The sequence below is a fragment of the Nothoprocta perdicaria genome, unplaced genomic scaffold, assembly GCF_003342845.1.
Source record: "Nothoprocta perdicaria isolate Ctin4 unplaced genomic scaffold, notPer1 scaffold_33, whole genome shotgun sequence".
In the NCBI taxonomy this organism is placed as follows: domain Eukaryota; kingdom Metazoa; phylum Chordata; class Aves; order Tinamiformes; family Tinamidae; genus Nothoprocta; species Nothoprocta perdicaria.
Genome location: NW_020455566.1, coordinates 1,132,235 through 1,145,582, shown reverse-complemented (window position 1 = coordinate 1,145,582; position 13,348 = coordinate 1,132,235).

The following is a 13,348-nucleotide window of genomic DNA, read 5'->3' as shown; positions in this document are numbered from 1 at the left end:
AGCGGGGCGAGGGCCGCCGCTGCCGCCGGGGGTCGCCCCGCGGCTGCTCAGCAGCCGTCGGGCCCTTTCTGCGGCCTCGCGGGGTCACCCCCGGATCCCCGCGTCCTTCGCAGCCCCGGGCCGCGGTGTCGCTCCGGGCTTTGGCTTTGTGAGCCCGAGGCGGCCGGGGGCTGCCCGGTGGCCGCGGCGGGAGCGGCCAAACTGGGGGCTGCCCGAGGGGGCGGTTGCCGGTGCGGGACACAGCGGGGAGAGCAGCAATGAGGGCCAGCGTGTCCCCTCTGTCCTCCCGCTGCGGCGACAGCCCCGTGGGTCCAGTGAGCAGGGCCCGTGAGCAGCACTGGGCCCTCCAGAACCACCGCCAGGCCCAGAGCACCAACACAGGCACCTGTGCAAACATGTGCACAGACACAAGTGCATACGGGTGCAGACACCCATGGGTGCACACAAGCGCCCATGCTGGCACTGACATATGCACTGGTGCACACTGACACTGGTGCACACTGACACATGCACTGCAAAGCAGCTCTGCAGAGACACCCCGGCATGCACCACTCACGTCCACGGGAACACGCAAGGACACGCGTGTGCATGTGGGCACCAAAGTAGCAAGAACGCTGCACACATGTGCACCTCCCCCTGGAACAAGCACTGCACGCTTGCACACACACCACACACTTGTGCATATGCCACACACGTGCACATTGCACACCTGTGCACACTCGCACACACCGCACCTTGCACACACACCGGACACTTGTGGAAATTGCACACTTGTGCACATTGCACGCCTGTGCACTGCCCCTTGCACACACACCGCACACTTGTGCACACACTGACCTGCTGTGTGTCCGCGGGCAGGTTGGTGGCCGCCCCGTCCCGGCGGTGGTGCCGGGTCCAGCCCTGGCCGGGCTGCCCCGCACCGGGCGGCAGCTTCCATTGGCGGCGGGCGCGCGTAATTCGGGCGCACGAGAGAACAAACACTTGATCCCAAACTGCAATAACTGTGGTGGGCGATAGACATTAACAGGCACAATCCCACGTTGCATTTAATTTAATTCCACTCTTCCTGCCCCGAGCTACAGCTCCCTTCATTTTCATTTTTCCTGCGAATTCCCACAACTCAGACCTCTTTGATTTCCAGGTTTAATTAACAATGCTCATTAAATGGATTTTTATTCATTTCTTTTAATATTACCCTGCCACCTGTCTTTCAGAGGCAAGGGCTGATCACTTGTTCTAATTTATTTCTATTAATGGTAGCATTTAAAGAGGGGTGTACAGAGGGGGGCAGGCTTCACCCCCTCAACTGCACTGCAAGGCTGCTGCTCCTACAAGTTTTGTGTTAATTTGCCACCAGATCCATTCCATTTGCTGGGAAAAATCGGATTGGACATGCTGCGTGTTGCAGTTGTGTTCCTGCTCATCCTCAAAGCCCCTCATTTGGGTCATCCATACGATGTTGATTCTTTATCTACCCAAAAGAGGCAAAACTGTGAAATCCTGGCGGCAAACGCAGTGTGACCAGAGCAATTGGGGGGTCATTGCACGAGCGTGCAAGGGCCTTGGAGGTGCGACCGCTGCTCCCCCATGAAGAGAATGGCAGCAAGCGGGGCCTTACGGGCACAGGAGCACCTGTGTGAGTCCAGGACGGACTCGCCACCCTGCAGCGGTCCCTCCGCTGGGAATCCCTTCCCACATCCCACATCCCCATCCGGGCCTGTGCTGGGACCTGCGGGGCTGCAGCGAGAGGCCCGCGGGTCCCGTGTAGGGCTGAGCGGGGCCCCGCGGTCCTGCGGCCGCTCAGCGCGGCCACCTGCGCCACATCTTGCAGCAAGACGCCCCTGGCAGCGGGCTGCCTGCAGTTCCTGCAGCGCTGCAGCCCAATAACAACCTTATGAAATATTTAATGTTATTGCCGCTGCTTTTGGGGACGACATGAATAAACATTACAAGATAATTTATGCCCTGGTAGGGTTTACGGTGACATTTAAGCTGTCACAGTGGAGCAGAATGTGCATCTGCTCCGCTGGGACCTTATCCATCGTGTCCGAGGCAGGGAGGAAGCTGGGCTCATTCCTGGAGAGCTTGCCCGGTGCCGAAACGCACCGAGAGATAAGGCCCGCTTGGCATCAGGGCTTGCCAGTAGTAATCGGCATCTCCCACGTTCCTGGCAATGGAGACTCCGTGCCCACGGGTGCCAGGACCCCGTGGCAAAACCCGCCCGGGAGCCCCCGCTGCTTTTGAAGCCTTGGCGGGTGGCAGCTCCGCACTGGCTGCTTTGCAAGGGGCCGAGCGCCAGCCTCTTGCCGGGGACGTGCTGCGACGGAGCCGCCGGCCTGGCCGGGCTCCTGCAGCTCCTGCACATCCCACAGGGATCACAGGCAGCCGAGCGGGTGCCACCAACCCCGGCGAGCCCAGCACGAAGAGAGGGGCCCCTCTCAGTACAGGTGCCCATCTCATATTTACACGGACAGGAGCTTTCTGTCAATGGCAGAGCTCCGAGGCAGAGCAGCACGCAGGACAACGAAGAGCCAAAGCAAAAGCATTTGATATTCGAGGTGTTTTTATTTTTTGGACATTTTGAAATGCATTTATGACTCCTGCAGGGATGAGGTGTTCTTGGCAGCGAGGGCAGGCTCAGCCYACACCAAATCGCAGCACTGCTCTCTTCCAGCTCCAGCAGGCTCATTTGCTTGTTGGGTTTGCATTGCTCTTCTGGTAGCACCTACCTTTGTTTCAACTTGCATTAACTTTTCAGGGCTGAATTGGAAAGCTCAGAAAGATCCTTTGCCTGAACACCAGTAGAGAGTAGGCGCCTTTCCTCTGGTTATGTAAGGCACCTGCTTTCTTAAAATAACGTCTTTAAAATATATTAGAAAAACACCCCGAGTCAGCATCCTCTCAGGATAACTCCTCTCTTGGTTGTCTCTGAATCACGGGATTTTGCCATTTGCCAAGCCTGAGTTTTCATGGGAGTCTGCCCCGTGCCTTGTTTTTTTCCGCCTCAGCCTCGCTCCTAAAGAGCTCCTACACTGACATCTGGTGGAAGTGTCTCAAAGTAGCAGATCTCGGCCTAAAGCGGAGCTCTTGGTGTGGCCAAAAACACCTTTGGTTATTTCGCCTTTAAAATATCACCCCATCCAGGCTATTGTTCCCGTCCCCGTTGCAAAGTCAGTGGCACAAGCACAGGAGCTGTGATTTACCCCTCCAACCTATGCCTGTGTATACGATGTTACATATGTCCTTCCTTTACTGTAACGGGATACAGTGTTTTCCTGCTCTGTAGAGACAGGGTTGTTTCTACAAAGAGGAAATTTTGGCAGAATGTCAAGCAGGTCTATCTTGAAATATACTGGGGTAGCAACTGTCCTGGCCACCAGGTATCTAGACTGAGCGAATCCTGCTGAGCTTTGCTGCATTGCTCTAATTTTACGAGATTTGGTCACGCAAATGTCTCTCGTCCCTGTCCCTGGGGGACTTTCGTGCGGCCTCCCGGGGCCTCCGTGCGCAGGTGGTGCCGGGGTCCCTGCGGGCAGGGTTCACGCCAGGCTCTCTGCCTCTTGACTCCGACAGCAGGCAGCAGTGACTTGAGCTCTGCCTCCACCACACAGTCTGGTTTAAAAGTCGAGGCCAGGACAGGCCAGGATGCCGCCCGCTTCCCCATTTTCCGCTCACAGGGGGGCACCTCGTTTCCCCACCGCGGAGATGGGCCATCGTTCCAGCGCCTCCAAGATACACGTCTCTATATATGTTTTTAACCAGCTCATTGCGATGGATTTCTATTGAGCGCTTTTCTCCTAGATGTCACACTGCTACCAGAGGTGACAGGGATCAACAGGAGAAATCATTCCGCAGCAGCTTAAAGAAGTGGTGCCGCTCCAGAAGCAGTTAAGGATGCCTGGAATCGTTAATCTCAGCTGAACATCCGTGCTGCCGCTTGGAGCCCTGATCCCGAAGCTCTCCCGTGCTGAGGATGTGGGAGTGGGGGCTGCCGTGTCCAGGGGTACTCGGTGTGGAAGGAAGGGACATCATCACTCCTCGCTCCTCCTCCTCCTCCTTGGCTTGATCTCATCACTCCCGGTTCATTCTCGGTTGGTGGTTCTGCCACTACTGCTCCTGCCCAACCAGCCCTGCAGGTCTGGCCGGGCTGAGGCTTCCCAGGCTCTGCATGAGCTGGGCTGACATCACCTGGATGAGGAGGAGGAGGAGGAGGAAGGAGCTCGGCCCCGGGGTGACTCAGGGCCGGGCCAGGTGACGCTCCTGGCAGCTCCTAGCAAGCAAGAAGGGCAGGGGTTGTAAAGCACCCATGGGTGCCCCCAGCCCGACCAGGAACCAGGCAGAGGCTGCTTGCAGAGCAAGGTGACTGCCGGTAGCCCACGGCTACTGGCCCTAGCTGGGGAAAGCTGTGCAGGACCATGCACTGGCGAGCGGCGCTCGGGCCACGCAGGCTGCAGCCGCATCCAGGTTTGGACTCTGCACCTGGACGGGTCCGCGTGGCGGCGGCAGCTCCATGGCTGCGTCCAAGCCTTTGTTCCCGCTCTGGCACCGCTGCCACGAGATGGCGCCTGCACGGCGAGCTCCGGCACCGCTCAGGCACCGCTCCGGCACTGCGCTCCGGCACCGTGCTCCGGCACCGCTCCGGCACCGCTCCGGCACCGTGCTCCGGCACTGCTCCGGCACCGCGCTCCGGCACCGCTCCGGCACCGCTCCGGCACCGCTCCGGCACCACACTCCGGCACCGCTCTGGCACCGCTCTGGCACAGCTCCAGCACCTCTCCGGCACCACTCCGGCACCACGCCCCGGCACCGCTCCGGCACCGCACTCCGGCACCGCTCCGGCACCGTGCTCCAGCACCGCTCCGGCACTGCTCCGGCACCGCACTCCGGCACCGCTCCGGCACCGTGCTCCGGCACTGCTCCGGCACCGCGCTCCGGCACCGTGCTCCGGCACTGCTCCGGCACCACGCTCTGGCACAGCTCCGGCACCGCTCCGGCACCGCTCCGGCACCGCGCTCTGGCACAGCTCCGGCACTGCTCCGGCACCGCTCCGGCACCACGCCGCTGCCACACGCTCCTTGTTGTCCACCTCGCCATTCAGGAGCACCAGCCGCCCCTGGGGTTGCTCTGCGTCCTTCCTCCTCCGCCTCTTCCTCGCTGACACAGACAGCCAGAACCCGCGTCCCCCTGCGCGGGGATGGAAGATGCTGTGGCCGTGCAGCTCCAGGGTGGCCCCCCGCACCCTGCACGGCGACAGGGACTCTCGTGTCCCCCCAACAGAGACCCTGCCCCACGGCAGCCCCACTGGCACCCGGAGCCCTTGCCCTGGTAGTGCTCGGGGTGGCCCCGTGGCTCTGGGCGCTCTGGCCACTATCTAGGCCATGGGAACACCATCTGTCCCGGCAAGATTATTGCAAATGAAATAAGAAAGGTCTTAGCCTGGAGATTAAATATTTAATAGTTGTGGTTTTCCTCCAAAGGCGCCGCACACGGGAGGCAGGCGGCCCATCCAGGCTGCCCTTTTGGCAGCCACCGGCACCGGGCACCACGCGGACCGGGGTGATTTATTTGTAGGGAAATTAAAAACACCAGGAGTTCCACAGCCCCCTCCCCACTCCACTCCGCGATACCAGAGCCCGCCAGGCCTCCCAGTGCCGGACCCGGTCCGATGAGTGCTCCTGCAGGAAACATCCCACCGGGAAGGCCCCGGAGCCGGCCGGCTGGGGCTCACCCCGGCGCCATGGGAGGCAGTGCCGGGCGAAGGGCGCCCGTCCGCGCAGCAGCCGGCAGGGACTCAGTTCACCTGCGCCTTAGCTCCGCTCCGGGCGAAGGGCAGGGCGAGGAAGAGGAGGGCGGGGAGAGGAAGGGCAGCCTGTCCCATCCCCACGGCCGTCCCGGCGCTGCCGAAGCAGCACAGAGCCGGGGGGGCAGTGGGGGCATTCACAGCACCAAGAGGAAGGAGAAGAGGTTCCTGCCCATGTAGCCGCCGGGGCAGCAGACGCAGGGAGACGGTTTTGCTGCTAAATGTGCAGAAAAGCTGCAGGAAGCAGCTGGGGAGCTGCAGGTCCCTGCTGGGTCCCCACCCGCGGATCGTCACCCTCTGCCATCACTGCCTGTCCCGGGCAGGGTCCGTGACCGGGCAGGGGGGCGCGACGGTGGGAGGAAAGCCACGTGCGTCCGGCCTTTCCCCGGGACGAGGGCTTCCTTCCTGCCATTGAGCGGGACCCCGAGGTCAGCGCGCAGCCCCGCGCGCCGGGGCCCCTCGCTCCCGCTGCCCCGCGGCTGTGCAGGGAATGCTTCCCGCTCTCTTCCTGGCCTTCCCACCCTGCTCCACCTGCTTCTCTGGGATCTCCAGGGTGCAGCTGGGTGGGAAGGGGGGACGTGCTGGGCTCTGAGGGGTTCTGCTGCTTCCCAGAAGGCTCTTCCTCCTGGGAACAGCAGCGCAGCAGGGCTGGGAGCTGCTTTCGTTTCCCTCTAACATGGGGCTTTCCCCATGGGCAGGCTCCCGGGGGGATTCCAGGGCTGGAATTCCCTGTGGAGCAGTTCCCAGACACTCAACCTCTTACTCACTCATCCCCACATCCCAGCTCCGCCTGCCCTGATGCTGGGAGCCCACGGGCACTGCCACGCTCCATCTGCTGCCCGCTGCAGTAATCCCAGGATTAGCGGCCAGGCGCAGGTTTGCCACAGGTAGCACCCGTGCCGGGGGCCAGGGTTACAGCTCATCCCACCCCGGTTGCTCCTCATTCCCAGCCCTGGGTGGCTCAGCCGGGCCACGTGCACCGGTGGGACATCTGCCCACGCCGCTTCCCAGCAGGGACGAGGCACTGGGAAGTGGTGGCTTTTCCAGGAAATGGGAGGCTTTCCCAGGAGCCTGTCCGTGGGACGGGGCTCAGCGTCCCGCCGGCATTGCCTCCAGACGCCGCTCTGGGAGAAGATGGAGGGACCCCATCCTGGGGGGGGTGGTCCAGGGTCTGGGCAGTTGCTGGGCAACATGGCTCTCCTCCAATGGGGGATGGCGCTGGTGACGTAATAACCCTTCCTGGCCTCCCATTGGCCTGGCAGCCCCCTCCTCTTCCCTCCCCCCTCCCGAAAATGATGCCCCTTGGGGAGCAGGGACCCCACCGGGATGAGGATGGCGCTGGGGGCTGCCCAGTGCTGGGGATGGGGACACCCCCGGACACAGAGTGAGGGTCCCCATCTCCTGCCCCCTTCATCGGGGCTGTGCCCGGGGGGCTGTGAGGGGCAGCCAGAGCCCGGCCATGGGAAGGTTTCCCGGATTTTCTGCTTCCTTCGGAATCCCTCTGAAGTTGGTGCTGCCCTTGCAGCCGCCCGGGGGGCTGTGCCAGCCCTGAGCCCCCCGTCACTCACTCCGTGCCTCGGTTTCTCCTCCGGCGAGTGAGGGGCTCTGTCCCTGCTCTCACACGTGGTGCCCATTAGCCAAGCCCCACAGGATGGGCCTTAATTGGCAGTGCTCAATTAGCCAGCACGACCCCTCGCTAGCAATTAGTGCAAACACACACCCTCCTTTCCCCTCCGACTGGCTCCGCTGCCCCAGAGAGGCACTCCGGGATGCTCCACACATCCAGCTCCATCCGTGTGCTCGCCCACCCGCCGTCTCCCTCCTCCTTTGCTCCTTCTTTCCTGCTCCCCTGGGTGACCCCCGCTGCCACAGGCCGCCTTCCTGCCCTACCTGAGACTGCTCAACTCATTGCACGTGTGCAGGAAAACCTCCCTGCACCCTACTGCGGTGCCGGGCTGCTCCCTTGGGCCCCGCGAGGCCTCCTGCTCCGGGTGCATGCCGGGGACGCAGCGACTGGGACCCCAGCGGGAGCAGATGGCTCCGCGCAGCGCGGGCCGGGGGGACAGATGGAGCGCAAGGCAAACAGAGCAGTGCCTGCCCACCCCTCCCCCCGGCCTTCCCGGCCTTCCCGGCCTTTCCCCCGGCTCTTCCGCCCGCTGGGGCCGCCTTCCTGCCCGGCGCGGCCGCCCCGTTTCCTGCCCCGCGCGGGGGTCGCCCCCGGCCCTTCCGCTGCCCCGCTCCCCCTGGCTCCTTCCCGCCTGCCGCCCCTGCGGCTGCTGCTTCCCCTGGCTCCTGCCCGGCCCCTTCCCTGCTTTCCTGGCACTGTCCTTCCGTGCCGGCCCTGTCTCCAGCGTCGCTCCCATTCCCACGTCCCGCTGCATTCAGGACCCTAGTGGCGATTTCTCCATTTTCTCCCAGGAAAGGGATGGGAGGGAGCGAATTTCCTTGGGGTTGGTGCTCTGAGATCAGCTCTGTGCTAATGTGGCTGCTCCTGGGGAACCGCTGCTGACCCGGTCCCCAGTCCCTGAGCTGGGGCCGGGTCCCACACGTGACGAGCACAGAACGAGGCGGCTGCCGACCAGCGACCCAAATCTCGAGTCCAAATCCTGTTCCAGGGCTGGGAATCACCAGGAGCCGGGACAGGTGATGACCCACGGCTCCGGCTGTGCCAGGCTCCGGCTGAGCCCCCCGGGCACTCTTGGCTTTCCTGAACAGCAGGAAGGAGCGACCAGGAAGGAAAAGCACCGCAGGGAGAGCCCTGTCCTTGTGGCATGCATGGGGAAATAGAGGCACCGAGTTTCCTAATCCCTGCTACAAACTCCTGCCCTGGGGACAGGCTGGGGACAAGCTGGGGACCGGCTGCTGCCACCAGCCCTTGGCGCCAGCTAGAAATAAGTGGATTAGGCCCCAATTGCGTTACGGTGGCAGCAGCCGCGGGGCGGCCGGGCGATGCCCAGGGCATCCCGCGGGACGGCGCAGCCGGGGCATCCCTGCCTGCCCTTCCCAGGGCTGCAGCATCCAGGCTCTAGTGAGCTGGAACAGTTAATTAGCCAGTGTCAATTCATGGTAATTAGCCAGGGGAGATGGGAGACAGAGGCCTCTGGCACCGGGCTGGGTGGCGGTGGGGGAGCGTTGCACATGTGCATCTGTGTGCTAGTGCATGCGCAAATAGCAGTGTGCACGGATGCATGCATGTGGGCATGGTGTGCAGGGGTGCATGCATGATGCACGTCTATGCATGCGCCAAGCGCTGCAGCTATCCCCCTCCTCCAAGGCCTAAGAGCAGGTTTAGCAGTGGGGCTGCGGCAAGCGGCCCGGCCACGGCCCCAGGGATGGGATGGGACAGGGCAGGACCAGCGCTACGGTTTCCTGCGGATGAAACTCCCTCTCTTCCTTGAGATGAGTGAGCACTGAAACTACATGGGAAACCGCAGGGATTTTCAGGAGCCCTGGGAAGGCTCTCCTTGCTCCTTGTCTCCAGGTGAGCTCGCTGGCCCCGCACAGTCACACACACCAGGAGGGCCAAGGCAAAACAAAGCGTTCCTGGTGGCTCCCGCAATGGGGGCCGACACGAGCCGCTCTGTCGTGCCGCCCCGCTGAGCTTTGGCGCGCACAAGGCCACCCGCTCCCGCACGGAGCGCGCCCGTGCGCGCGGCCGGCGCGCCACAGCACACGTTTTGCAGCAGAACAGGGTTAGTGGGTCACGGCAGCGCCCGCAGCTCCTCTCCAGCTGCGCCGCGGCCAAGGCTGGTGGGGCCGTCGGCTCCTGCCCGCGCGGTGCCCGGCGCAGGGACACAGACCCTGCAGGAAGAGGCGAGCAGGGGACAGCAGAGTGCAGCGATCCCAGAATGGCCCTTCCCCCCTGCGAGCCTCTCCGTGTGGGGCACCCCGAGCTCGTCCCAGGTTAAACGTGACCATGGGGACAGCGGCAGGGTAAAGAGCCTGTGTCCCTGCAGCTGGGGGGGTAAAGGGGATGAGCGGGTCCAGCCCCAGCCTCCCCAGCGGTGGAAACACGTGGTGCTTTGCACACTCGGCTTTGCACACTCGGCTTTGCACACTCGGCTTTGCACGTCCACGTCTGCACCCCCCAGCTCTGCACCGTCATCACCGCCGGGGCCGGCAGCGCCTGCGGCCCGGGGCTGCTGATGGCCCCGGTCTCCGCTCCCATTCCCCTTGCCGGCGCGGAGCTGCGCGCTCCCTGCACCGGCGCCATCCTTCCCCCCGCGTGGCTCCCGCTCCGGAGCAGCTGTTTCCATGGCTACGGCCATGCGAGTCCCGGGAAGATGCAGCTGTCACTGCAGTGCGGGGGCGGGGAGCGCTGGGGACAGCGGCCCTGGGGACACGGAGCCCTGCCAGCTGCCTTCCCCAGCCCCGCTGTCCGGCACGCTGCTCCTTGGACTGCAGCCGCCTTCCCAGCGCTTGGAATGCAAAGGGCCGGGCTGGGGCAGGGCAAAGCTCCCGGGACCCTCACCCGGATCTCCGGGCTCTGCTCGCAGCCCTGCTCCCGCCTGGCGTAGGGACCTCCCTCCGTCCAGGGCGCCACAAAGGGACCCTGGGGACACTTTCGGTTTTGTTCTGAGCCAGTGGGGAATTCGGCTCCCAGTGGTTGGGCAATGACGGCTGCCGGGAAGGAGGGAGTTTCTGCCGGGAAGTTGCAGCTAAAGGGGATTTCGTAGCTCCCTGGGCTGCCAGGTTCCCGTGGGATTCTCCCTGGAGCGGTGCTCGGCCAGCCTGGCTCCCGCTCTGCCCAAATCACACATGTGATGAGAACGTCACTGCTCTGCAGAGCACGAGGATACCAGGGCCCTGCGACCAGCAGCCCCCCGCGCCACTCACCCTGCTGAGCTCTGCGTGGTTGGGACGGAGAGGGGAGGAATATGGGATGCTGGAGATGCCCACAGCTGGGAAAACCAAGCACCTGGCAAAGTCTGCAGCCCCTTGCCCCTGTGGAAAGGATGTGTCTGTCCTTCCAGGCACCTGAGAGTCCATCCTGCCTCCCTCTGGGCACCCAAGCACCCATCCTGCTTCCTCCGAGCACCTGAGTACTGATCCCACATCCATCCAGGCAGCCATCCTGCCTCTGCCTGGGCATCCATCCATCCATCTATCCATCCATCCATCCATCCATCCATCCTCCTCCTGGCTGCTCCCCCTCCCTCCAGCCCTTCCTGCCCGGCCGAGGCTCCATGTCCGGGATTTTGGCGGCCGCCCGGGCCATCCAAGTCCCTTCCCCCACGTCCGCCCGGCCTCCTGCGCACACTGGCCCCTCTCTGCCTGTGCCCTCGGATGCTGCTCAAAGGGAACAATGCGACGTATTGTCTCGCGCGGCTCCCAGGCATCGCAGGCCGGCAGCACAACAAAAAGACACATTGACTCGTGCGGAGAAAGAGGCCCATAGAGTGGGCGGCCTCGGCGGGGGAGGCTCCGCGGCGGCAGCATCCCCGCACCGGGGAGCGCTGCGTCCAGCATCCCCGCACCTGGGCCCAGGATGAGCCGGCTCCTGCAGCGAGGCGCAGCGGGAGACCCTCGGGACGGTGCACGTATGGACGGGATCCCTGGGCTGCACTCACGCTGTCCCCGCAGACACGCTCCTAATCGCAAGGTCCTTCCGTCCCAGCCACGCTCCCGCAACACCTTCCAGGGCAAACAGATCCGGAGGAAGCGCGATGGGAAAAGCTTCCATTCGGACAGAGCGGGGCTTTTGTTTTCATGCTGGGCGTCCCTCCTGAGGAGGAAGGAGGCTCCGTAACGCGCTCCCTGCTCAGCCCCCGGGCACCCGGCAGCTGCCGGCGGGGAGGCAGCGCGGCCTCGACGCCCGCCCGGCCTCCACGGCCGTGTTCCCGGCTCCCTGCTGGCCCACGACTGGGAGGCTGCACATCAGCACCACGATCCAGCAGGGAAGGAGGAGGCCGTAAGGCGTGCGGGGCCGAGTGCTGTGCGGGCAGGAGGTGGCAGGAAGGTCCCCGGCGCTGCAGGGCAGGACAGGCAGCTGCGGGATGCAGGAAAAGCAGGAGCAGAAAACGCTGCTGTCCCTGGTTGCGGTCGCCATGGGATCTGCGGAGGTCAACGGCAGCCGCCAGGACAGGCCCCTTCCCGTGTTTCTATGGGAAGTGTCGCGGGCTGCAGCCGGAGCCGGTCCCAGTCTAGCCTTCCCTGATCCCGCTCAGCCCCAGATCCCTGCCGAGCCAGGAGGGGCCGGGAGGAGGCCGGGTGCATCCCAATTTAATGCTCACCTGCATCCCAGCAGCACCCAAACTGGCGGCTACCGTTCCTCCAGCAGCGCCACCGGAGCTGGGAGCACCCGGATGAGCTGGCCCCATTGCCATCGCTTCCCCAGCAAGATCTAATTAGCTAATTCCTCTTCTATTTTCCAATCAATATGGAAATCCTGCTGTTTTGCTCCTAGCGTTGCGCGTTGCCCTGGCCAGGCTGCCGCTCACTTGGGTTAGGACCCGGAATGGCCGCTCGGCCCTGGCCAGTGGAACCAACCCCTGTGTTAAGTCGGGCTGCGAAGCGGGCGACGCTGTTGTTGGCAAAGCCTGGCCAGCCCTGCGGCTGTGGCGGCCGCGCAGACAGATTTGTCTGCCTGTCCATCTGCTGGGGACGCCGGCGCAGCCCTAATCTGCAAATCCCCGGTGCTTCCCGGAGCCGCGTTCCAGGCAGGGAGCAGCAACCCCAGCCTGGAGCGAGGGCCGCGCTCCGACCACCTCCCGCCCCCGAGCACCTTGCACCACTCCCCCAAAACGGGTGTTCTGGAGCCTGGCAAACGCCCACGGCTCCTTCCACGGCCCCAGCGGAGCCGCCAGTCAGAGGCCTTTATCAACTGGCGACCAAAAGTCAATGAGGAAGATGCCGCCTGGTTTAATTAACACACAAGTTTCTCCCTCGCGGAGGGGAGATGATGTGAGCCGGGGGGAGGGAGGCCGGAGACAAAACATGACCTTGTTGAGGCGCGCGCACAGCGGCGCATTGTGTCCCCGCATTGTGCCCTTGAGCCGGCACGTAGCCGCCAGCGCAGCTGGGCACCGGCCCCCGCCGCCCCGCGCAGCAGCTCCCCCGAATGGCCCCGGGGCTCCTGGCCGTGTCTTGGGACGGGGGGCACGTGGAGGCACCGTGGGGTGGGGGGCGCAAAGCGTCCTCGTCGCTGGTGGCAGCCCTGGCTGGGCACTGTGGCGGCTCGACGGGTCCCTGCGCCTGGGGGGCCCCTCGGAGGCCGCGGTGCCCCTGGGGCTGGGGCACCCGCTCAGCTTTTGTCACCGCTTTCCTTTCTCCCACACTCTCCCTTTCCCAGAAAACAGGGAGGAGCCGCAGGGAAAAACCTGCCCGTCCATGTCCGTCGGTCTGCGTGCGGCCGGAAAGCGCAGCCAAGGGACGGGCAGCCCCGGCGGGACCCTCCAGGGTGCTGGGCCCGGGGCGGCGGCGGCCCCGTGGACCCTTCGGGGACGGCTGCGCCCCGCGGCGGGGGGGACAGAGCCGGGGCAGCGGCGCCTGGGGCGGAGACCTGGGGCAGGGCCGCGGCGGGGGCCCCTCCGCCAGCGCCGCCCGCCC